The sequence below is a fragment of the Theropithecus gelada genome, chromosome 4 (genome assembly GCF_003255815.1).
Source record: "Theropithecus gelada isolate Dixy chromosome 4, Tgel_1.0, whole genome shotgun sequence".
Lineage (NCBI taxonomy): Eukaryota > Metazoa > Chordata > Mammalia > Primates > Cercopithecidae > Theropithecus > Theropithecus gelada.
This window is the reverse complement of record NC_037671.1, coordinates 19633992-19659181: the sequence shown is the minus strand read 5'-3', so window position 1 is coordinate 19659181 and position 25190 is coordinate 19633992. Positions and strand designations below refer to the sequence as shown.

The 25190-nt window shown below is 41.0% G+C and overlaps 1 protein-coding gene across 1 annotated transcript in view; it reads left to right on the top strand.

Annotated features, from left to right (window-relative positions):
- Window positions 1-25190, top strand: part of ATXN1 (ataxin 1) — a 458821-nt gene that overhangs the window by 155539 nt on the left and 278092 nt on the right. Inside the window, exon 4 of the mRNA XM_025381666.1 lies at window positions 18466-18593. The gene's annotated coding sequence lies outside the window, so the exon portion shown is untranslated. The remainder of the gene's footprint in view (window positions 1-18465; window positions 18594-25190) is intronic.

Sequence of the window (25190 nt, the reverse complement as noted above, 5' to 3'; positions counted from 1 at the left end):
TTTTTTTTTTTTTTTTTTTTTTTTTTTTTTTTACATGGAGTCTCATTCTGTCACTGAGGCTAGAGTGCAGTGGTACGATCTTGGCTCACTGCAAGCTCTGCCTCCTGGGTTCATGCCATTGTCCTGCCTCAGCCTCCCGAGTAGCTGGGACTACAGGCACCCACCACCACACCCAACTAATATTTTTTGTATTTTTTTGTAGAGACGGGGTTTCACTGTGTTAGCCAGGATAGTATCGATCTCTTGACCTCATGATCTGCCCGCTTTGGCCTCCCAAAGTGCTGGGATTATAGGCGTGAACCACCGCACCCAGCCGAAATAAACAGATTTTAAGTGTCTGGCTGGCTCTCAGATTGCATCCTGTTAGAAAGTCAGAATAGAAAATAGATGTATTTTAGCAGTGTTGGAAGAATAAACTCAAAGTCCCCGGGAAATCCTGGACCCCACCTCTTATCAAGTATCCAGCAGGAAGTTTCTTCGTTACTATTGTTATAATACATTCTAGCACCAGTAATTTGTTCCATGTATCTCATTAGAGTGAAGATAGCAACACACTTAAATAAGAATTTCATTTTTCAGTTTTAGCTTTTGATGCAGGCTAAATGCTCTGTGTCACATAACTTAGACTTCCTACCTGCCTCATACACTGATACCCTAGTTTGGAATTACACATGAATTTAACACTGACACGTTGGGACATGCTTTCTATGAAATAACTTAGATCTGGTCTTGGACACACCTTTTACCAGCTAGGTACCCATCACATAGCTTAGTGGGTGATGGTGGGGTCCTTTTTTTTTTTTTTTGACTAACTGTATAATTTCAGGAGCAAGCCTGACTTTGTTATGCCTCCTTCATCTTACCTCCCCTAGCCTGGATAACATACCTTCCAAGTTGTATTGAGAGTACTTAGGGCCGGGCGCGGTGGCTCAAGCCTGTAATCCCAGCACTTTGGGAGGCCGAGACGGGCGGATCATGAGGTCAGGAGATCGAGACCATCCTGGCTAACACAGTGAAACCCCGTCTCTACTAAAAAATACAAAAAACTAGCCAGGCGAAGTGGCGGGCGCCTGTAGTCCCAGCTACTCAGGAGGCTGAGGCAGGAGAATGGCGTAAACCCGGGAGGTGGAGCTTGCAGTGAGCTGAGATCCGGCCACTGCACTCCAGCCTGGGCGACAGAGTGAGACTCAGTCTCAAAAAAAAAAAAAAGAGAGAGAGTACTCAGGAAGACAACTGCAGCAGGCAACCAGCTCGAACAACTGGGTCATTTTCTAACAATCAAAGGAATGACTTGAGTTTCTAGTTCTGGCTTTGGCTTGCCAGACATTTACCTTGCCCCAGCCTGTGCATTTGGGGATGATTGAAGTTGCTGCCTAATTCATAACTTATAGGTGATTAAACTTGTAAAGTATTTTGAGGCTGTTTCATTCATTTATTCCAAATAAACATTTGTTGTTGAATGGGTAGTGACTTTGATTTTAAAACACTATACAGACATAAAATATTGGCAGCTTGTAGATAGCAATTTTTTAATTTGCTCTCCTTAAGGAATTTCATTACCAAACCCTCATGAATCTTGAACCTTAGAAGAATAATCCTTTCCTTTGTTGGAGTTTTAAATTTAGAATAATCAGACAATAGTGAAGCATTCTGTTCAAAGCATTCCTTTTAGGCTACCCATTTATTATACGCTGCTCTTAAGAAGAGATGAATTTGATTAGCGTTGAACATTCAGTGTTTTTGCATACCTAATATCGAGGAGAAATTTTCAAAAAAAGTTATGCCTGCTATTTAACATTATTATACAGTCAACTTTTAATTATCTGTATTAATGGAATGTAATCAGTGATGTGTATGCTCCAAAATCATTTCCTTTTACTTTGAGAAGCACTGGATGATGCTTTTATTGGTTTGTGGTTTTGCTTAGATAGTATTGAAATTGTGCCACATGTGTGCACACAGCTCATCTTAGGCAGGAAGTAGCCCAGAAGTATACTGGGGGCTGGGGAGAAGTCAACTGGAATTTTTAAACTTACTACACATACATAGATAATGGGTGACCCCAAGATTATTCATGTTAATTATTAAATAAAAAATAATGGCCAAGAATTATATAATGGCAGCTGTGTAAGAAAAAAGACTCAATGAACCACATGCGAGATTTCCATGTAGGACACACAGTGTTTCCCACCTTTCCATTTTGAAATTTCCTAAAACACTCTCATAACACTACAGCAGTGAACACTGTTAGATTAGTGATCCTCCAAATGCATTTTGCTGGCACTCTAAATAGTCCTCTTGGAGGAACAGAAGGGCTGATGTCTTGACATGTTAATGTTTCTAGATAATATCACCTTTAGGTGTGATAGCTGTTACTGTTTATAATTTTTTTAAATAACCCTCTTGTTCCCATTCATTCAAGTTAAACTTTTTTAATCTTTTTTTTTTTTTTTTTTTGAGACGGGGTCTCACTCTGTCGCCAGGCTGGAGTGCAGTGGCGCGATCTTGGCTCACTGCAACTTCTGACTCCCTGGTTCAAGCTGTTCTCCCGCCTCACCCTCCTGAGTAGCTGGGATTACAGGCACACACCACCATACCCAGATAATTTTTGTATTTTTAGTAGAGAGGGGGTTTCACCATGTTGGCCAGGATGGTCTCGATCTCCTGACCTCGTGATCCGCTCGCCTTGGCCTCCCAAAGTGCTGGGATTACAGGCATGAGCCATCACGCCCGACCTAAGCTTGTTTTTTTAATGAATAACAATGATAGAAGGAAATCTTTGGAGGGTTTATCTTCTGGGTAGGGGCCTTTCGAATTTCAAAAGTCTTTTCAGTGCACAAATCTATTTTTGCATCAGGCTGCTGCTATATGGCCTGTCCCTTCCTACCATTTTTAGTCCTCTGTGGCCTGTTCACCTGAGTGAGTGGTGAGATTTCTTGGTTCATACCTTGGAAGGCAATGATGACTGACTCTTTAGAGTGAGGTGAAGAAAGAATGGTCCCTGGGTGTGGAGGTACTAACGCGTAGGAAAAGAAAACATCTTTGGTGACACCATTGGGTGTCAGACCAGTTTTTGGCAAGTTGGCAGGAAAGTCTCCAAATCAGTGGGGTCTGGCAGGGCACCGGGAAGTTGGAAGCTGCATTAGTTCCTTCTGCTGGCATGTCCCCCTGTCACCTGGCCATAGCCTCATCTGCTCCTACTACCTTGCAGGTGCCCCTGGGGTACAGCTGTCCAGATGCACCTGAACCCTTCATCTTTTCAGCTGGACACCAAGCCAGGAAAAGGAGAGGTGTGGCTTTTTGATGGAGGCCAGTTTCTATGTCAGCAGCCTTGCCAGTGAACACTGCAAAAAAGTGTCAGTCTGCAGCCTTTTTGTGCACTGGAGCAGAGTTCCCCTCACCACATTTGTGAAACAGATTCTGTCGTGGGGCCCAGGTGTCCTTTTCTCCTGCCACCCCTGCTCCAGCTTGCTGGCCTTCTTATCATTCCACACCAGGAAGCCAGCGTCCTTGAGTTGTCCTCACTTCTTATGACGTGCTGTGTAGAAAGAGAGGGGAAAACCAGTGTCCGAGTGGCTGCTGTGGGTGTGGTCTGGGCCATGTAATTTTATATACGTAACAACCTTCTGAGACAAGTATTAGTGACTCCTTTTATAGCGGATGAACTTGAGGGTCAAGCCAGTAAATAATTTCCCCAAAGTGACAGAGCTGGAAAGTGGTAAAGTTAGGATCAATACTCTGCTTTGATTTTAAAATACGCATATGCATATATTTTGGAGATCTGAATATACCACTTCCAAAGTAGCATATTATACTGAAATTTCAAAAGAGAAAGCATCTTTAAACAAAAGGAAATACTCTTAATTATGGAGTTTCAGGTATCAGTGCATTGCCAGAGGCTGTGATCTTAAAAGCGTGTCTCATTGGCAACCTATTCCGGCAGGGTGTGACGAGCTATCTAGCATGCATGAAGGCATCATTCATTTTTTGAAAAACGTCTTCACCATTTATTCTTTTAATTTTTTGTTTTAACTTTTTTATATTTATAGGCAATAGTTATGTATATTTATGGGGTACAGTGTGATGTTTTTATAATGCATACATTATAGAAAGATTCAGTCAAGCTAGTTAATATATTCATCACTTCACCAGTTTATCATTTTTTGTGTGTGTAAGAACGTTAAAAATCTGTGTTAGCAATTTACTTCATTCTTAATGGCAAACTCAGCTTCTTTTTTTTTTTTCTTTTTAAATCCCAGACTGCTGGCTTCTCCTTCCAGCACACTTTAGAACTCATCTGCCTTTCTTTGCTGTCCCTGGCCAGAGATGTGTGCACTCCTGGTCTCCTAATAAAACTTTAGCCTATGCTAGGAGCCATGGATTTGGCAGCACTGCATTTGACATTTAGGAATATGCTTCTCCTTACATCAAGAATAGTTTTAGGCCAGGCACGGTGGCTCATGCCTGTAATCCCAGCACTTTGGGAGGCTGAGGCGGGTGGATCACCTGAGGTCAGGAGTTCGAGACCAGCCTGACCAACATGGTGAAACCCCGTCTCGACTGAAAATACAAAAAAATAGCCAAGCGTGGTGTCGTGTGCCTGTAAGCCCAGCTACCCTGGAGGCAGAGGCAGGAGAATTGCTAGAATCTGGGAGGCGGAAGCTGCAGTGAGCCAAGATCACGCCACTGCACTCCAGCCTGGGGGACAGAGCAAGACTCTGTCTCAAAAAAAAAGGAAATAGATTTATGCTGCTTGTTGAGGACCAGCAGCATTCTCAACCATGTGAAGAATTCTTTTATTATTATTATTATTATTATTATTATTATTATTATACTTTGAGTTCTAGGGTACATGTGCACAACGTACAGGTTTGTTACATATGTATACATGTGCCATATTGGTGTGCTGCACCCATTAACTCATTATTTACATTAGGTATATCTCCTAATGCTATCCCTCCTGCCTCCCCCCACTCCACAAGAGGCCCTGGTGTGTGATGTTCCCCTTCCTGTGTCCAAGTGTTCTCATTCTTCAATTCCCACCTATGAGTGGGAACATGCGGTGTTCGGTTTTTTGTCCTTGTGATAGTTTGCTGAGAATGATGGTTTCCAGCTTCATCCACGTCCCTACAAAGGACATGAACTCAACCTTTCTTATGGCTGCATAGTATTCTATGGTGTATATGTGCCACATTTTCTTAATCCAGTCTATCCTTGTTGGACATTTGGGTTGGTTCCAAGTCTTTGCTATTGTGAATAGTGTCGCAATAAACATACGTGTGCATGTGTCTTTATAGCAGCATGATTTATAATCCTTTGGGTATATACCCAGTAATGGGATGGCTGGGTCAAATGGTATTTCTAGTTCTAGATCCTTGAGGAATCACCACACTGTCTTCCACAATGGTTGAACTAGTTTACAGTCCCACCAACAGTGTAAAAGTGTTCCTGTTTCTCCACATCCTCTCCAGGACCTGTTGTTTCCTGACTTTTTAATGATTGCCATTCTAACTGGTGTGAGATGGTATCTCATTGTGGTTTTGATTTGCATTTCTCTGATGGCCAGTGATGATGCGCATTTTTTCATGTGTCTGTTGGCTGCATAAATGTCTTCTTTTCAGAAGTGTCTGTTCATATCCTTCACCCTTTTTGATAGGGTTGTTTTTTTCTTGTAAATTTGTTTGAGTTCTTTGCAGATTCTGGATATTAGCCCTTGGTCAGATGAACAGATTGCAAAAATTGTCTCCCATTCTGTAGGTTGCCTGTTCACTCTGATGGTAGTTTCTTTTGCTGTGCAGAAGCTCTTTAGTTTAATTAGATCCCATTTGTCAATTTTGGCTTTTGTTGCCATTGCTTTTGGTATTTTAGACATGAAGTCCTTGCCCATGCCTATGTCCTGAATGGTATTGCTTAGGTTTTCTTCTAGGGTTTTTATTATTCTAGGTCTAACATTTAAGTCTTTAATCCATCTTGAATTAATTTTTGTGTAAGGTGTAAGGAAGGGATGCAGTTTCAGCTTTCTACATATGGCTAGCCAGTTTTCCCAGCACCATTTATTAAATAGGGAACCCTTTCCCCATTTCTTGTTTTTGTCAGGTTTGTCAAAGATCAGATGGCTGTAGATGTGTGGTATTATTTCTGAGGGCTCTGTTCTGTTCCATTCGTCTATATGTCTGTTTTGGTACCAGTACCATGCTGTTTTGGTTACTGTAGACTTGTAGTGTAGTTTGAAGTCAGGTAGTGTGATGGTTCCAGCTTTTGGCTTAGGATTGACTTGGCAATGCGGGCTCTTTTTTGGTTCCACATGAACTTTAGTTTTTTCCAATTCTGTGAAAGAAGTCATTGGTAGCTTGATGGGGATGGCATTGAATCTATAAATTACCTTGGGCAGTATGGCCATTTTCACGATATTGATTCTTCCTATCCATGAGCATGGAATGTTCTTCCATTTGTGTGTGTCCTCTTTTATTTCGTTGAGCAGTGGTTTGTAGTTCTTCTTGAAGAAGTCCTTCACATCCCTTGTAAGTTGGATTCCTAGGTATTTTATTCTCTTTGAAGCGATTGTGAATGGGAGTTCACTCATGATTTGGCTCTCTGTTTGTCTGTTATTGGTGTATAAGAATGCTTGTGATTTTTGCACATTGATTTTATATCCTGAGACTTTGCTGAAGTTGCTTCTCAGCTTAAGGAGGTTTTGGGCTGAGACGATGGGGTTTTCTAAATATACAATCATGTCATCTGCAAACAGGGACAATTTGACTTCCTCTTTTCCTAATTGAATATCATTTATTTCTTTCTCCTGCCTGATTGCCCTGGCCAGAACTTCCAACACTATGTTGAATAGGAGTGGTGAGAGAGGGCATCCCCGTCATGTGAGGCATTCTTCGAACATGTCAAGCAGCATTTTCCTGGATGGGCATTTCTGCCATAATTGTGGCCAGAAAAAGGTGTGGTCCACACATGCCCGACAGGGCCAAGGGACAAGGGTGAGCATGTACCTACGTCTTATACCCTGGAGATTCTTGCGACTGACGAAGTTCCCTTACAAAGCCCAAAGGAATTCTCCTCCTTCCACCGGAGGTGTTTATAACCTCTAATTTGCTCGCCATCCTTCCAGTAGAAGGAGTAGGAGCTTAAGCCCCTGGGAGACCGCGGCAGAGCCAGAGCGGGCTGGTGACCCAGAGCAGTGGCACTCCCCTCTGAGTGCATGAGGCAGATGGAGCAGGAGGGGGATGCAGGTGGGGCACCCTGCGCCCTGCAGGTGAGTGCACAGCCAGCGAGACAGCCAGTCATTGAGCAGGAAGGCTGTCCCTGTGGCAGTAGGTAAAGGAGAGAGTTGCTGAGATGAGTATGTGGGTGGGTGCTTCAGCTTGTTTCAACAGCTCCTGTGCACGATCTTATAATAAATGTTGAGCTTCTTTGTGTTCTGTGCCTGTTGGTGGAAGCCATGGCCCTTGATGAAGATTTCTTCTTATACCGATCTTGCCTTTGGAAAGGGCCCCCCTTTGATAAATGCTGCTGTAGTATTTGATGCAGCCTCCATGAGGTGCTTTGGGTGGGAAGTGGATTCTGACCTCATTTCCCAGAGGAATTTAAAGTGGAGGGGAAGGACTAATTAGTCCCTCATTAAGGACTTACAATGAAGTACAGTATTTCTCCTGAAAGAATAATCTAAGTCACTGGATAAAATGCCCAACACACTTTTAACATAACATAGGAATCCAAAGTCATTTTTAAATAAAAGATTTTTGTAGTTGTGGAGAATGACTATGTTTTAATGGGATCTTTACATATCAGCATTACAAAGGGCTCCTTTAAAATGTGATGATTTTAATGTTTTTGCTGGGGTTTCACCTGAGGTTCCAAATACATATTTCCCTATCATATTTGCAGGCATCCAGCACCCGATTTTAGATGTGCAAATCAGCTCACTTTGTTTACCAGGCTTTGGATAGGAGAGAAAAGGAGGTCTAAGTCTGGGCATGGTGGCCACACCTGTTATCCAGCAGTTTAGGAGGCCAAGATGAGAGGACTGCTTGAGGCCAGGAGTTCAGGATCAGCCTTGGCAAGAGAGAGACCTCGTCTTTACAAAAAATAAGTAAAAATAGCCATACTTGGAGGTGTGCACCTGTAGTCCCGGCTCCTCTGGAGGCTGAGGCAGGAGGATTGCTTGAGCCCAGGAGTTAGAGGCTGCAGTGAGCTATGATTGTGCCATTGCACAGCCTGGGTGACAGAGTGAGATTCAGTCTCTAAAAAAATGAAAAACAACAAAAAAGAGGGCTCCAAAAGCTTCGCTGATGAAGAAGAAAAGTCTCTCACTCCTTTTTAACACTGCCTGGCTGGGTTCCAGCTCACTAGCTTAAAACGAGAAGGCACCACCAGTGTGATTAAAATTAGGCCCTACTTAATTAAAACAGTGTGAGAATTTAATAAGAGGCATAAGACTTCACGGATAGTCACCAAAAAATCTCCAAAAGGTGACTTAACAGGCACTAATAGCATATTTTGCTTGTTTTACTTTGTGTCAACATTCCGTTTTCCAGAGACATCCTTTGTACAGGTGAACGCCTCGCATTCCTCCCTTTCTCCTCACTGCCTGCCTCTCAGCCATGCCCTTGCTTTTTGGAGTTAACCAGTAAGAAAGAGACCATAATGGAGAAAGAACACACTGACCGTGTTTCACAGACTGTTGCCCTGGTCTCCACTACTGGTGTTAAAGAAGGTAGATTAGTTCCCCTCCAGATTAACTTCAGCGTCAGCGGTGGTGTTTTCCTGCCACTTCTTAACCTCTGAACAATACCACATTCTGTCCATTTTATTGTTGTCTCTTCACATACCCTGTATTTGCCAATTCTATACTCATGCCCAAACAGATCTATAGGTATATGTAGGAGGATGATGAAGAACTGGCCAATTCGTAGCTCACCTTTTGAGCCAGTACTGAAGATTTAGGAGTCTTAAGCTCTGACCTTAGTCTTTTGGAGAGGAAAGAATCATTTTCCTTTAAGCCTAAGTCTGGCAAAATCTAATTACAAAGTTTTTCGATTTTGCTATTTTAAAATAAAAACTAAGCCTTCCCCCCATCTATTTCAGCCCTCTCTTCCTCTGCTTCTAATAGTGAAGGAAATAAAGAAGTCTGTCAATTTCACAAGCTTGAGGTACTTACATTTGTACATGATTTCCTGTTCTAAGTGGGTGGTTTTGGCCCCTGGCACTTCATGTACACTAGGGCATTTTTGTACACTTTTGGTACCCACCTTGCTTAAGAATTGAATGACTAGGTCATGGGGAGTCTTCAAATTATTAACCCTCAGTCCAATCTAAGTCATTAGTTAATGCCATGTTTGAAGATGGTAAAGTAACCATCATCTTAGGAAATAACTCTTGTTTGTTATGCTTAGTGCTGAACAAAGTATAAACTCACCAGTGTGAGAGAGAGGGACAGGATGCTTATTTCTTTATGGATATTTAGAATTTGAGCCTATAGGCCGGGCGTGGTGGCTCACACCTGTAATCCCAGCACTTTGGGAGGCCGAGGCAGGCGGATCACGAGGTCAAGACATCCAGACCATCCATCCTGGCCAACGTGGTGAAACCTCGTCTCTACTAAAAATACAACAATTAGGTGGGGGTGGTGTTGCGCACCTGTAGTCCCAGATACTTGGGAGGCTGAGGCAGGAGAATCACTTGAACCCAGGAGGTGGAGGCTGCAGTGAGCCAAGATCGCGCCACAGAACTCCAGCCTGGCGACAGAGTGAGACTCTGTCTCAAAAAAAAATTTTTTTAAAGGAATTTCAGCCTGTAAAGTAGAAACACCAACTTTAGCACAAATAGATCTCTTTCTTGATAATAAAATGATTTATCAGTTTTAAAAAATGGTAGGGTGCACTGCTGGTGAGAATGTAGGTTGATGTAGTCATTTTGGAAAAGAATTTGGCACTATTGTGTAACAACGAATATTCATAGACCCATTCCTAGGCAATAACCCAGGGAAACTTATGCAGATGGATATTGTTCCTAATGGACACACAGCATTGTTTCCAATAGAAAAAAAAAGGAAGCTGAAAACACTTTAAAGGTCATCGGTAAACATATATATATATTAGTCTAATATATAACAATTAGACTAATATCTATATTAATTAGACGAATATATATTAGTTTCTATCCCTGTAGACTAATATATATTAGCCTAATATATAATAATTAAACTAATATGTATAATAATTTGACTAATATGTATATTAGCTTCTATCTCTATAGACATATATTAGTCTAATATGTAATAATTAGACTAATATGTATAATAATTGGACTAATATATGTATTAGCTTCTATGTCTCCAGACTAATATATGTATTAGTCTATTGAGAACCTTTTTATATATATATCCACACACACATACACACATACATACATATATATAATTTTTTTTCTTCACAGAATGGAATATTACACAGCAGTGAATATGAAGGAACTATGGTAACTACCTGCAACAACATGGCTAAATCTTAGAAACAACATTGTGTGAAAAAAACTAGTCACAGAAGACTATATACAGTATGATAGTATTATAAAGTTTAAAATCAAGCACAATTAAACCATGTATTTTAGAGAGTGATAGATAGAAAATTTAAGATAGTGTTACCCCTGGAGAGAAGGCAGGAGGATGGCTTAGGGAAATAGCAAAATACCCCTAAATGTGTAGTTCTCACGTAGGGTGGTTGGTGTATGGGTGTTCGTTTTATTATTATGCTTCACAGGTTACGTACATGTTAATGCATTCTTTTGTAGGTTACAAACATTGCATGATAGAAATATTTTTAAAGTGACAGCATAAGTCAGAATTATTGCTTATTTTTTCCATCTCTATTTCCTAGCAGTCTCTTTTCGTAGTCCCCAGGGAGGGGGCTTGAGATCACACAGGAGTAATTAGAAGATCTGCTTCTGACAGTGTCACTCCTTGAGTGGCAGAGGTTTTAGGGGGAGGCTGACAGTAACTACTGAGTGGAACTGAGAGGTGAAACCAGCTGGACTTCCTGGGTCCAGTGGGGACTTGGAGAACTTTTCTGCCTTACAAGAGGATTGTAAAATGCACCAATCAGTGCTCTGCAGGTAGCAAGAGGTTTTTTAAATGCACCAATCAGCACTCTGTAAAAATGCACCAGTCAGTGCTGTGTAGCTAGCAAGAGGTTTGTAAAAATGCACCAATTGGTGCTCTGTAAAAATGCACCAATCAGTGCTCTGTAGCTAGCAAGAGATTTGTAAAATGTACCAATCAGCACTCTGTAAAATGGACCAATCCTGCGCTCTGTAAAGTGGACCAATCAGTGCTCTGCAAAATGGACCATTCAGCAGGATTGTGAAAGTAACCAATTGTGGGGAGGATTGAGAAAAGGGCATTCTGATGGGACAGAAACTGGGAAGGGACAAATAAGGGAATAAAAGCTGGCCACCCCCCACAGCAGCCACTAGCAGCAACCTGCTCAGGTTCTCTTCCAGATGTGGAAGATTTGTTCTTTAGCTTTTCACAATAAATTTTGCTGCTGCTCACTCTTTTGAGTCCATGCCATCTTTCAGAGCTGTAACACTCACGGAGAAAGTCCACAGCTCCATTCTTGAAGTCAGTGAGACCAGGAGCCCACGGGAAGGAACCAACTCCAGACACAGAATCAGCTAGGAGTTGTGGGAGCTTTCTGTATAGCGCTTCCTACCAAAAGCCTAGAAAATCTTGGGGCGTGGAGGAAAGAAAATCCATCAAATAAAGGTTTGGCGACCTCTTAGAAAACCCATATTCATTGTCCCATCAGTGACTAATACTTCTGACTGTGGGTCTGGGTGGGATATTACGAGAAACCTGTTAGTTTGCTGCCCACCCTTCTCTTCTGAGCAGCACGTGGCCTTCTGAAGTGAGGCAGGAGTCCCGCATGTGCGTGATGATGTAATATGTTAAGCAGCCAGGCACACTGTCACCGGCTCAAAGGTTCAGTCTTGAAAAATTAAAGGCGGATATGTGAGAAATAAGCCCATGTGGGAATAAGAATGACAGTGGAAGTGGAAAATGTAAGTTGGGACTGATGTTCTGCTGTTTTGAGTACTGAAATTCTCTGCTGCTGGGATTCATCACTGAAGTGCTGGCCAGTACTGGGTGGGGTGGGCAGAGTTCTCTCGGGAATTGTGGCTTATTCTGCAACAGCTCAGCAGAATAATGAGTGACAGGCTGGTGGTGGGGAGGTTGAGTCTTACGCCGGATTTCCATTAAATGAGTGCATGGAATCAATACCTAACTGAACATTTGTCTTTAGAACACCCAGGGGCCCCTGGGGAATTTGGTATTTTCAGACTAATTCTCAGACAGGAAAATGTGCAGCATGACTATTTTTTAAAATAGTTTCAACATCTTTTATGTAATGCTGATGCATCTGGAAGTGAAAACGCTAAGAGTTTCATTTCACTAAAAAATGGATTTTTTTTTGGCTTTAACCTTTAACTTGAAATCACAATTAGTGGCCTTTTTACCATAGTCAAAGTGTGTGTAATCACCCACACATCAAACCAGTATTTACTGAGAGTATATTCTGTGCAAAGAACTGTGCAGGTTGTTATGAAAAATAAAAAGACCTCGTTGGATCCCCTAAGGAGCTCATAGTCTGGAAAGGGAGACAGATCATTACACAGCAGGAAAAATACAATATGTGTGGGAGCATGTCACAAAGGAAGTGACATCGAGCTGAATCTTAAAGGAAGAGCAATGCTTGAATGAGTGAGGACATCCCTGATGGAAGGACCAGCGTAACGAACGAAAATTTTGCCTTATATTACTAAGATTCCATCAGATGTTATGACACAAACGTAAGCATCATGATAATGAAATTAATAGTGAATTTGAATAAAAATGATCAAATTGAGACTTTTTTGGCTTTGTCTGTTCTACCGTCTCATTTTAATTATGTTGCAAAGAACCATATACTTACGGTAAACTGGTCAACAGCTGTGGCCAGGGAATAGACTCATAATTCAATTTAAAAGGATTTAATATGCTCATGGTAAATGAATAGGTTACAGCTGGGCACAGTGGCTCACACCTGTAGTCCCAGCACTTTGGGAGGCTTAGGTGGGAAGATTGCTAGAGACCAGTAGTTCGAGTCCAGCCTGGGCAACACAGCAAGACCCTGTCTCTACTAAAAAATTAAAAAAATAGGTGCAGTGACTCACACCTGTAATCCCAGCACTTTGAGAGGCCAAGGTGGGCGGATCACCTGAGGTCGGGAGTTTGGGACCAGCATGACCAACATGGAGAAACCCCATCTCTGCTAAATACAAAATTAGCCAGGCGTGGTGGTGCATGCCTGTAATCCCAGCTAGTTGGGAGGCTGAGTCAGGAGAATCGCTTGAACCTGGGAGGTGGAGGTTACGGTGAGCGGAGATCGCGCCATTGCACCCCAGCCTGGGCAACAAGAATGAAACTACACCTCAAAAAAAAAAATTAAAAATTAGACAGGCATGGTGGCATGTGCCTGTAGTCTCAGCTACTCAGGAGGCTGAGGTGGGAGGATCACTGAGTTGGAGAGGCTGAGGCTAAAGTGGGCTGTCATCACACCACTGCACTCCAACCTGGGAAACGGAATGAGAACTTGTCTCAAAAAAAGAAAAAAAAAGAATGTTATGAATTTAGTATTTTTATACTTCCCCTATAACTCTAGTATCTCTGAGGAAAAGCCTCAATCAGAAATATGATTGGCTCTGGGGTTTTATCTTTTATCAGTGATAAATGGAATTGAGAATAGAAATCTCAAAATGTAATAATGATAGTACTTTATATTTCAGTATAACTTAATATAGAAAAGACTAATACACATTATTGAAATTTGGCCAATATGCAAGAGAAAAGCAACGTAGGGCAGAATTATAAGTTGCTTCGTAAAATAACTATTACCAGTTCATTCTGTTCAACTATGTACTGGTAGCATTTGTAAACAAGTCATTCTTATTTTTTTTTTCCAAAATGTGTTGCAAAATACTGTTGCCTCTGTTTTCCTGTTTGCAGTCTATTTCATTAAATTTCTGCAATTCTAAATTAGAATGGCATCTAATAGACCACATATGAAACGTACTTGCTATTAATTCAGACATTTTATGGCATATTCATTAGTCAAATCCATAGTATTTATTTATGAAGTCACATTACTCTGTCCAGTAATTAACAGAAGTGGATGAATATGTATCTCTAACTTGTTTTTTTAGCGAAAGAAATAGTGTATAGTAAGTATAATTATGTCAGCTGAATGTTTACAGCACTTGAATGGCAATGTGTGTTGTTTCTGTCATTTAGATTTCATAGATAATTTTTGTACAGAAATGCTTTGCTGTTGATGCTTTGGTACCTCCACACATATGTCACAGATTAGCGAAACAATCATTTGTCCTTCAGTTGTAACGAATAAGACTCTTCTTTATCCTTAATTTTCTGAGCTCCTTTCTAGCCGTTTTATGTCCTTACACAGGTGCTAATGCTAATTAATTCTTTAATATGAAAAATGCTGGCAAATAAAACTGCTACATTTTACCCATGAGTTGTAAATTCAGCTTAGTTGCCCTAACAATAATGATAGTGATAATGGCTGTACAATTAATATTTATGGAGTGCTTCCAGTATACTGAGTTCTGTGCTAAACATTTTACTTATGTAGCTTAGTTAACTCTCATAACAACCCTGTGAGGTAGGTGGTGTTAGCCCGTTTCACAGATGAATTTGTAATCATTATGCCTTACCACACTTCATAATAATATTCTCTATTAATCGTATATTTCAAATGCTCAGCTCTGGAACTTTGCAGTATGAAACGTGTGTATGTGTATGATGTATATATAATATATAAGTGTATATATATAATATATAAATGCAGATATATAATGTGTGTGTGTGTATACACACATTTATTTATTTATTTATTTTGTTAATTCAACCAATATTTAACAATTTATGTGCCAGGCTGCTGTACAAAACTCTGTACTGTGATGAGGGGATACCTCTTTCTTGCCTTTAAGGGACTTAGGTTGTAGTGGGAGAGATGGACTTGGTTAAGGAGCAAGTACAGGAAAATATAATTGCTTTAATAGGGATAGGTACAGGGGTTGTAGAAAAATGAAAGAAAAGGGCCCCGCTTCCCAGAAGGTGTCAGGGAGTTCTTCACAGAACAGCGGCCCCAGCCCTGAGACTTGAAGACTGAGTGAGTTTGAAAAGATGTGTGGGGGGAACAGAAGAGAGAAGGGTGTGGAGATGAGGGAAACAAGTTGGGGTCAGGGAGCTACAGGGAGGGATTTGGAGGTGCTGAGGGTCAAGTGCAGCGAGAGGAGAGACCAGCCTGGCTGGGGCCAGAGCTCAAGGAGCCTTGCATGTCATCCAAAGGAATGTAGATGTCATACTCTGTGTGCTGGAAAATGATCTGCAAATGAATCCAATCAACACTAGGTAAATCAGTATGATTAAGGGATGACCATCCTTTCTTCCCACCTTCCTCCCTCCCTTTCTCCTTCCCTCCTTTGGCTCATTTATTCACTCAGCAGATTTTATTGAGCGCCCGTAATGTGCAAAGCTCTCCATTGAATCCCGAGGATGAAAGGAGGGGTGAGAGTGGACACGGTTCCCCCTTTCTGGAGTTTATTGATTCATGGGGGAAAACAAGCATTAATCAATGAATCAACCAAAAAATGTAAAAGTTACAAAATGACTACTATAACCAGGGAGGGTCATTCCATACAAGTGTGTCACAGGAGGTGGTGACCAGGCTGGGGAAGTCAGGAAGGCTCCCTTGAGAAGAGGACTGAGCTGAGAGCTGAAGGAGAAAAGAATACAAGGTCGTTTGATAGAAGGGGTGGGTGATTTGAGGAGAAGTCTTAGCAAGGAGGAAGTCATGTGCAAAGGCTTGAAGGCCTGGGAAAGCAAGGTCCTTTTAAGGAATTGAAAGGAAGCCAACCAAGCTGTAGTGCAAGTTGGAAGAGAATGCAGGGGCTGGACCACACCAGGTTTTTGGGGCCATGTTTAGAATGGAAAGCCACTGCAGTGCCTTATGCAGGAGCCAAGGAAGGCAGTGGGGTGGCAGGGTGGACATGGGGAGACATGTTAGGGGGCCAGGGAAAGAGTCCAGATGAGCCAGCGTGGTGCAGAGGAGGAGCGGAGGGAGTTGAGGAGTATGGCTGCATGGTTGAATGTGGGGCATAATTTGGGAGAGGAAGACGTCAGAGAGATGTTGATGCCATCGCTGAGCTAGGGAACATAGGGGAGGGCAGAATCTATTCTGCTTAGATTTCCAGAAAACATTAGGGGATAGATGGGGATGACATCACAGTAGAATTTAAGCTCAAGGTTGGCTTTGAAAAATCAGTAGGAATTTTCTTTTCTTTTCTTTCTTTCTTTTTTTTTTTTTTTTAAGACAGAGTTCCATTGTTGACGCCCAGGCTGTAGTGCAATGGCACAATCTCGGCTCACTGCAACCTCTGCCTCCCGGGTTCAAGCGATTCTCCTGCCTCAGTCTCACGAGTAGCTGGGACTACAGGCACCCACTGCCATGCCTGGCTAGTTTTTGTATTTTTTTTTTTTAAGTAGAGACAGGATTTCACCATGTTGGCCAGGCTGGTCTTGAACTCCTGACCTCAGGTGATCCTCCCACCTTGGCCTCCCAAAGTGCTGTATTTATGGGCGTGAGACACTGCATCCAGCTGAAAAATGAGTAGGAATTTTCTAAATGGCAAGGAGGGGCAAGGCCTGTTAATCAAAGGGAGTGTCATATGCAAAGGCAGAGGCATAACCAAGATAGTGCAAAAAAATGCCTACACATATGCAAAAGGAGAGTTATTGTGGGACCCATACATAATTTTGTTGATTTCTTGATATGCTCATATCCATTTTGTGTTGCAGTGATTCTGAGATCTGTATTACTATGTAGACTTTGTAAACAGGTAAACATGTTTAAGTATTTTTTTTAAGATATGGCTGTATTAGCTATAGAAATTCCTCTCTTCATTTTTGTATCTTTACTTTGGAATTCACACATGCCTTTTGATGTTATCATCTGACTTGTTTCTAATGAAATGTAGCCACTTAGGCAGGACATGGATTTTAGGTTTCTGCTTAGTGTTTTGGCATCTGGATTTGGGATTACTTAACATTTTTAATTTACTAAAATAACCATCAACTTACACTCAATTGAAATATGAACATGTTGGTTTTAGTTGAGCTTGGGAATTAAAATCAAAGTACAGTCAAATCCAAAACAAATAATAGTAATTTTAAGACTTAGGTGACATAACCCTCTGGGGAAAATGAGGTGATATTGATTTGATACTTTTTTTTTTTTTTAAAGACAGAGTTTTGTTCTGTCACCAGGCTGGAGTGCAGTGGCGTGATCTCAGCTCACTGCAAACTCCGCCTCCTGGTTCTAGTGATTCTCCTGCCTCAGCCTCCCCAGTAGCTGGGATTACAGGCGTGCACCTCCATGCCTGGCTAAGTTTTGTATTTTTAGTAGAGATGGGATTTCACTATGTTGGCCAGGATGGTCTCCATCTCCTGACCTCATGATCCACCCACCTCAGCCTCCCAAAGTGCTGGGATTACAGGCGTCAGCCACCACGCCTCGCCCCGATATGTTTTAATACTAACTACCAGAAGTGTTGATAGCAATATCAGCTTTGAAGCCATGGTATAGTACTAGAATCCTAAGCATGACCTCTGTAAATGGTTGGCTTAAGTGCTGGCTTTAACATCTGTTGGCTGTATTTACTCTCAGTTTTCTTGTCAATAATGCAGAGGTAATCATGATTCCTGGCCACCTCACAGACTGCAATGGAGTGGGGCAATGTGTGTAAAACCCTTAGCCCAGGGCCCAGAACATAGTAAATGTTTAATCAATGTTCGTGATGACCTTGGCCATCGCTGATACCATGTCTTAACTGAGGTATTAACAAAGAGGCATGTGTAGTTTCAAAAGTGAAAGTCAGGCCAGAATGGTAAATACATGCACTGAATTTGCATAATTGTGTGGCTAGAAGGAGTCTTAGAGAAAGAGAGCATCAAATTCAGCATTGTTTCTGATATTTTCTGTGAAGAACTGACTGCTTTTTATTTCTTAGAAATCTTAGAATCATTAAGCAGAGAGGGAGGGGCAGGAACAGGATTATTTTGATAGTGGTGTCCCTAAGGTGAGGAGATGGGGTGGGAAGCAACCCCTGGCCAGAACCCACTCATCTCTGGGGATAGGAACCTGCTGTGTCTCTGCCTGCTGAGTTTTTGACATTGTGATTTAAAAATCTTGTGTGTGTGTGTGTGTGTGCATGCTTGTGCGTGTGCATGTGTATATGAGAGAGATTATGCAATATGATGTTTCCCGTTTCTGTGACATCAGCAAATGTGAATGAAGACCACAGAAGCTGCCTAACTCAGTGGGAATATTGTTTTTATAATTACAGGTCTAGGCATTTTACATTGAGATTCTCCACTGCCACCCTTTCTACTCAAGCAAAATCTTCGTGAAGAGGTCCGCCGCAAGGAACTGATAGCTTATGCTTCTCCATTGTGATGAAAGCACATGGTACAGGTAAACGTCTCCAAAATCTTTAAAGGAAAATAATTATCACTGAGTTGTAAAGTCCCCAAGATAGTGGTGGGGGTATATACATACCTGGTTACACAAACATACACACAGAACATAAACATGTATCTATTCACGTAGACTCCATTTCTCCCTACTGTCTCTTTTATAAAAATGAAACCCTTGCTTTTTTGTGGGAAAGGAAGTAACTTCTACTTATTTTGAGGTCACTGGTTAGGATAGATGACAAGGCGTTGCTGATAATTCTGAAGGCAGTGTTTATAAATTCACCTGGAGAGACGAACATCAAATGGTAGTAGAGACTGTAGAAGTAGTAGAGATTATTAAGAGTCTTGTTCCTCTTAACAATGTAATTCTGAACATCTTTCATAGCAACAGATATTTTTCTACAGTATAATTATTAATGATTGTATAGTATACCATTGAGTAAATATTCTAAAATTTATTTAATTTATATCCCTTCTAACTGGACAGTTAGTCGTTTCTGATTTTTTGCCTTTTTATTTTCTTGAGATAGGGTCTCACTCTGTCACCCAGGCTGGAGTGCAGTGGCATGATTTTGGCTCTCTGCAACCTCTGCCTCCAGGGCTCAAGTCACCCTCCCACCTCAGCCTCCCAAGTATTAATAGCTGGGATTACAGGTGCATGCCACCACACCTGGCTAACTTTTGTATTTTTTTTTTTTTTATAGTGAAGGGGCTTTGCCATGTTGCCCAGGCTGGTCTCAAATTCGTGACCTCAAGCAGTCCTCCCACTTCAGCCTCCCAAAGTGCTGGGATTACAGGCATGAGCCACCATGCCCAGCCATTTTATTGCTTTAATGGTGCCAAAAATATTCTTATAGCTCTGTGTTAGTTCCCATTGCAAATTATTTCCTTAGGCTAATTTCTTAGCAGCACACTGGTAAATGCAAGAGTTTTCAAGTTTTATGGCTTTTGGTAACTTGTTCCCAAATTACTTTCCAGTAAAGTCATACCAGTTTGTATTTCCAGAGGCAGTTTATGAGAGTGTCTACTTAATACAATTTTCCAATGCTGGGAATTTGGAAAACAAAAGGAGTTTTTGCTGACTGATTATGCAAAATGGTGTTTCCATGTATTTTGGGTTTTGGGGTGGGGGGGTCATTTGTAAGTAAATTGTACTGTTTTGTAGAACCTTCCTCCATTAGACAGTAGCATCTTTGAAAGTTACCAGATTTCGACATTTCAGAAATAATATTAAATCCAGAAGGAGTGGAAGGGTCCTAGGGAATTTTAAGTTCTTCCTTTCTGGCCAAGTATTTTTAGACAACTATGAAATCACTAGATAGCAATCATTTTTCAGTGGAAAGCATAATGTTTCATTTCTTAAAAAGAGTGAAAAGGTATTTAATAAAAAATCTTTATTAGACATGTATCTGAAGTTATACTGCTCATTAGTTTAAAAATATGTATGTGCCTATATATGTATGTGTGTGTGTGTGTGTGTGTGTGTGTATATATATGTCCAATATCGGGAACATGATTAAATATAACTATGTTAGTGCCATATGATGGAAAAGCTGTAGCTCACAGTAGATAAGACTGCAGGCTTCAGGCTGCCTGGGCTCAAATTCCAGCTCTGCTGTTTTTTTGAAGTGTGACATTGGGCAAGTCACTTTGCATGTAAAATTCAGATAATAATAGTACCCTTCTCCCTTGGGTGTTGCTGCAAATAATATATATGAAATGTTTAAAATCGTTAAAGCTCCTATTTCAGGAGTATTTAATCATTTGAGAAAATGATCAATATAGAAGTAAACAAATGTAAGGTATTGGCATAAACCACAGTATAATCCTAATCTTGCAAAATTACTTTGCTTCTTTTTCCTCCCTCTTTTCATCCTCCTCTAGTATCTAAAAAAGGGTTTAGCATACTTCTGAATGGCTTTAATTTGTATTAGTGGAGTAATCCCAGTCCTGGAGAGGCTGCCTGATTGAAGTCTTCAAGTCAGAGACTCATTTTTCACAGAGCTTTGAAACCATAGCCGTCTGGATCACCTGGCTGGGGGCACCCTTGGAGCAGCCGTGGTTAAGAGCAGAGCTTCCTTCCCACCCGGGGCTGCCTAGCTCCTGTGGTACAGCAAGTGCCTTGGGCACAGAGAGAGTCCCTCACCGTCTGGCACCATATGTGAGCTGCCCTAGTTGGCTCATCTCTTTCCGTCATTACTAAATAAGCTTCATTTCACTAAATAAATGAAAGAGAAGGTTGATGAAGAGACCCCCACACCCAGCTCTTAGGAAATGCATGCTTTACGCTACAGATGAACGAAGGGGAGGGCTGTAGGGTTGTGAATCTCTTGACCCTTTGGCTCCATCATAACGCTGAAAAGTGAAAGGAAAAGCAGTCAAAGAATCATTTAGCATGAAGGAGACAAACGCAGAATGACTTGTGTGTCTTCAGCCTCTGCCTTTCACTGGTTACCCTGCAATGAGCTTGTGTATGTAGAGGCTGCATTCGTTTTGGCCCTAATTTCTGGTCTAATTTGAACAGCTCTGTATTTCTCAGCAGAAGAGGAATGTCTGAATTCCTAATTAAGACATGTTAGCTTAAGAATACCTCCTTAATGTGTCATAAATCATTCCCCTGTAAGTGACTATGAGGATGAATAAGAAAACAAAACTTGGATTTATACACACATGTATATTATTTCAACAAAATTAATAAGTTCATAGAGGGAGAGAGGACAACAAATGTGTTCGCAAATACAGGTCAGGAAAAGAGTTCATAATGTTCTGCCAGATTCTGATGAGGCACCTCGTGAGTGTAGGTAGAGGGCCTCACGTAATGGTAGTGGGAATGGTAATAACACTACCATATGGAACATTTGGTATTTGAATAGCACTTAGCTTCCTCCCAACTACAAAATCAATAGAGACTCAGAGAGGAAGAAAGGATCCTCTTGCTGTGGATCGCTGACTGGTGTGTAGAAATGCAGACGTGTTGGTTGTCAAGGGCTTACCAGAATACATTTCTCTAGGGAGGCAGGAGAGTGGGAAATACTTAACCATATTAATTGTGCTGCAACCTCAGATCTGTGGTTAGCAGATTTTGGTTGTTTCCATATACTACACATGGTTGCCCAAACCATTTGTGCATTCACTTATAAGACCTGTCTGCAAGACCAGGCAGAATCATTGTTGAAATCTCAGTTCGCAAAGTCCCACGGAGATTTTGGGGTGCCTTAGGATTTTGCCAGCACAAAGTTAAAGCACAGCTTTTGAGTTGTGAGAAACTGAGACAAGGTCTTTAATTTTAATCCCATTCAGTCATTCATCACTCATTTATTAATTTAGCAAAGGCCTTTTTAGGGGCCGCTATGTTCCAGTATAGGGTGGTTCACTGAAGATAATGGAGGAAAACAAGGTAGACATGAGACTGGCCCTAATGGAGTTTACAGTTCTCAGGGAGATACAGTCAACACCATCATAACTGGTTTGGGTGAATAGGGGCGATGAACTGGACCATTCTAAAAAGAGGCATGGAGTGCATCTGAAATTGGAAACTGGAGAAACCAGTGGAGAAAGACCTGTTGATCTGGAAGGTATAGAACAGAAAGAACCAGAGAATAGTCGGGGACTGACAATGAGGTTGTGATTGTTGACAGCTGGACCAGGTTGGGAAAAGAAGAAGATAAAGAGAGAAGCATACTGTCAAATGCCCCTCAAATGCACAGTTGCTGGGGCTGGTAAAGATTGTAGGACTACTGATCTCTCAATTTAGGTAATGTAAATGATGCATCTTATTGACAGTCCATATCCTTAAGAAATCATGAAATGAGTCTTTTACTTTTTATAACTATACAAACATGTTAGAAAGATGGATGTCACCCTGTCTTTATCACAGTATGGTGATTTTTTTAACCACCCAAATGAAGAATTGAGGTTCATCAGAACACACGTACCTTATTCTCTTACTAACCGTATCCTTTTTCTTACTTTACCCATTATAATTTGTCTCAGAGAGTGAGATTAATTGTATAATTCATCCTACCTTTTGTGCACATGCATAATTAACTTTCTTTAGTTCACTTTAAACAGATTTTAGTTTCCAGATCTAAATAACAGCCCCTCCATTTGTCACATCTTGACCTCTTTACTGTTTGGTACCCTTCCACTCAGCATTGTTTGTGGGATTGTGGTTCTTCTTACCTTCCTCCCTACATTCCTGGGTGCTTTTAGTGGTCTCTTAAATAACAGGATCTGCTCAGAGATTTCTTTTATCTCCTTAGGCCTTGACCTGCGTTTGGTAAAGGCTGCATTTTTAGCTTTGGATTTACTGTCTTTGACGAACCTTTTTCTCTATCTTATGCCTCCCTGGTCAACTGCTCTCTTCGGGACCTCAACCATCCACCACGTACTCTATCCAGATGTTTTCTTCTTTCTTTAACATGTCCAGTTTAGTTGCCTGTTTCATCCCCTACTCCCCATCCACTCACACCTATCCAACACACACACGCACACACACACACACACACACACACAGTGCATTCTGGAACCTGGGGTCTCTTCCCCTTCAGGCACCGTATGTAACCCACCCTGCCCCTCAGCTCTTGGGAAATGTTTCCTTTATCCCACAGAAACACAAAAAGAAAAACTGTAGGGATGTGAGTCCCCTCAACCCTTCGACTACATCTATATCATAAGGTTGAAAAGGAAAAGGCAAAAGGTTGAAATGTACATCTCTAAGGTTAAGAAACTCCTACTGATATTAAGTATTTAAAATACAGACTTCCCCAAAATTTATCTTTCAGCATAAATATGCCCTTCCCTTTTCTCCCAGCCTTCCTTCAATCTGTAGATAGCCTCCATAATTCATAGCCAGTTTGGGTAAAGGCATTATTTTGAGACATTTAATGAATTTTTTAGGAAAAATGAAAAATGTAGGGTCAAAGATTCAAGAGTATATTGTGTTTTATGTGTAGGCATAGCTTTTAAACTATTTTGGAGTACTTTAAAGTTTTAAAATAACTTACCAGGCTTCCGCATGAAGCATTTTATTCTTTGAAAGTTTTATAAATAATATGATTTCTGGTGTCAGTATGAAAATATTCACATAATTGTAATAACTCTCATGAAATAAGGTAGACTATTCCGTCATCTGTGTTTACTCTTAAAACACGTTAGAAAATGGTTGATATCAAAGCTTACAATTTTGTCTTTCTTATTGCCACCCTAAAGCAGACTGCTCCTCAGACCTTCCCCTGGTACACTAATGCTGCTTTCAATGTTGGCAAACCATACAACTCAAAGTGTGGGCAAAACTGGAGGTAGAAATCCAACCTTCATACAGCTTTATCAAAATGACAGTATTCTGTGGTACTTTTCAAATTACTGTATTTTTCTCATAGAGGTTATCAAATGAAATGAAGCATTTAAATATGTTTTCTAAGTTCAGGAATGTGAGGTATGAGAGCTTTTAACGTTATAGTCTTTAGAGGTGGAAGAGAAAATGAACATTCAGTTCCTTTTCTCCCTAACTCAAGACCTGTGCTCCCTGAATATCATTAGTGCTTCTCATTTCTTCAGTGTTCAATAGTGAATCATTCATTCACTGATTGTTGAAACAACTGTTGTAAGATTTGGAAATAATATACAGAACATCTTGGAAGTACTTTTTTTTTTTATTAGCAAGAAACAGCTATATGCCAAGTAGTATTAAGAAGGATCATCTCTTCAGAATAAGTGAGAAGTATATCACTGGTATTTTTTTAGATTTTTGCTGAATGTTTTAGTAAAATTTGGGAAGGTAGTTTTTTTTTTTTGAGTTGGCAATTATATTCTGTCCCTCTTGTTTTCTCTTCCTAAATAATCATTCTTCTCTCTCTCTCTCTCTCTCTTTAAAATGGGAGCCACAGAGCACTGTGAGAATTGTATACATATAAACCTGAGAACAATGCCTGGCCTGGCACATAGTCAATGCCCAATAAACATTTGTTGCTGCTGTATCTACTGTGTTCTGTTCCCCTTCTATTCAACACCCTGTTTTTTTCCTGGTGGTTTTCCTGAGTACCTAAACAAATAAACATAGCCAAACAAAACAAGAAATTCAGTGCTGATGCCGTGTGCTTTAGAAGCTGGGTCTGTGCTTGACTTGACTGACAGAGATGTGATACTCTGAGTGTGTCTGCAGATAAAGCCAAATTCAAAATTCAAGCGAAACGCCCTTGGACTTGGGAATGAATCAGGGGGACTTTGAACAAGATACTCAGTGACCCTGTACTTCCAAGTTCCCCATCTGTAACATGAGTGGTTTGTTCTCGGAGGTTTCTTCCACCTCTAAAAATTACCATCATTTTGCAACCTTGATGCTTTAAGACTTTGAAGTCCCTGTGGAAAAGAACCTATGAAAAGCGGTCACTGTTTATGTCTCCCCCGTGCATTTTAGTAGCTGCGTAGAGTGTTTTTTGGTGTGTGTCTTCCATCACGCTCAGGTGGAGCTAATGACCTCCTTCTCCAGGGTAGACAATAAAACAAACCAAAACAAAAGCACTCCGTTCATGCACAAAGGCAACCCTCTGCCAGATGCTTAACCCCTTAAATGAGTATTTCGATGACACAGAGG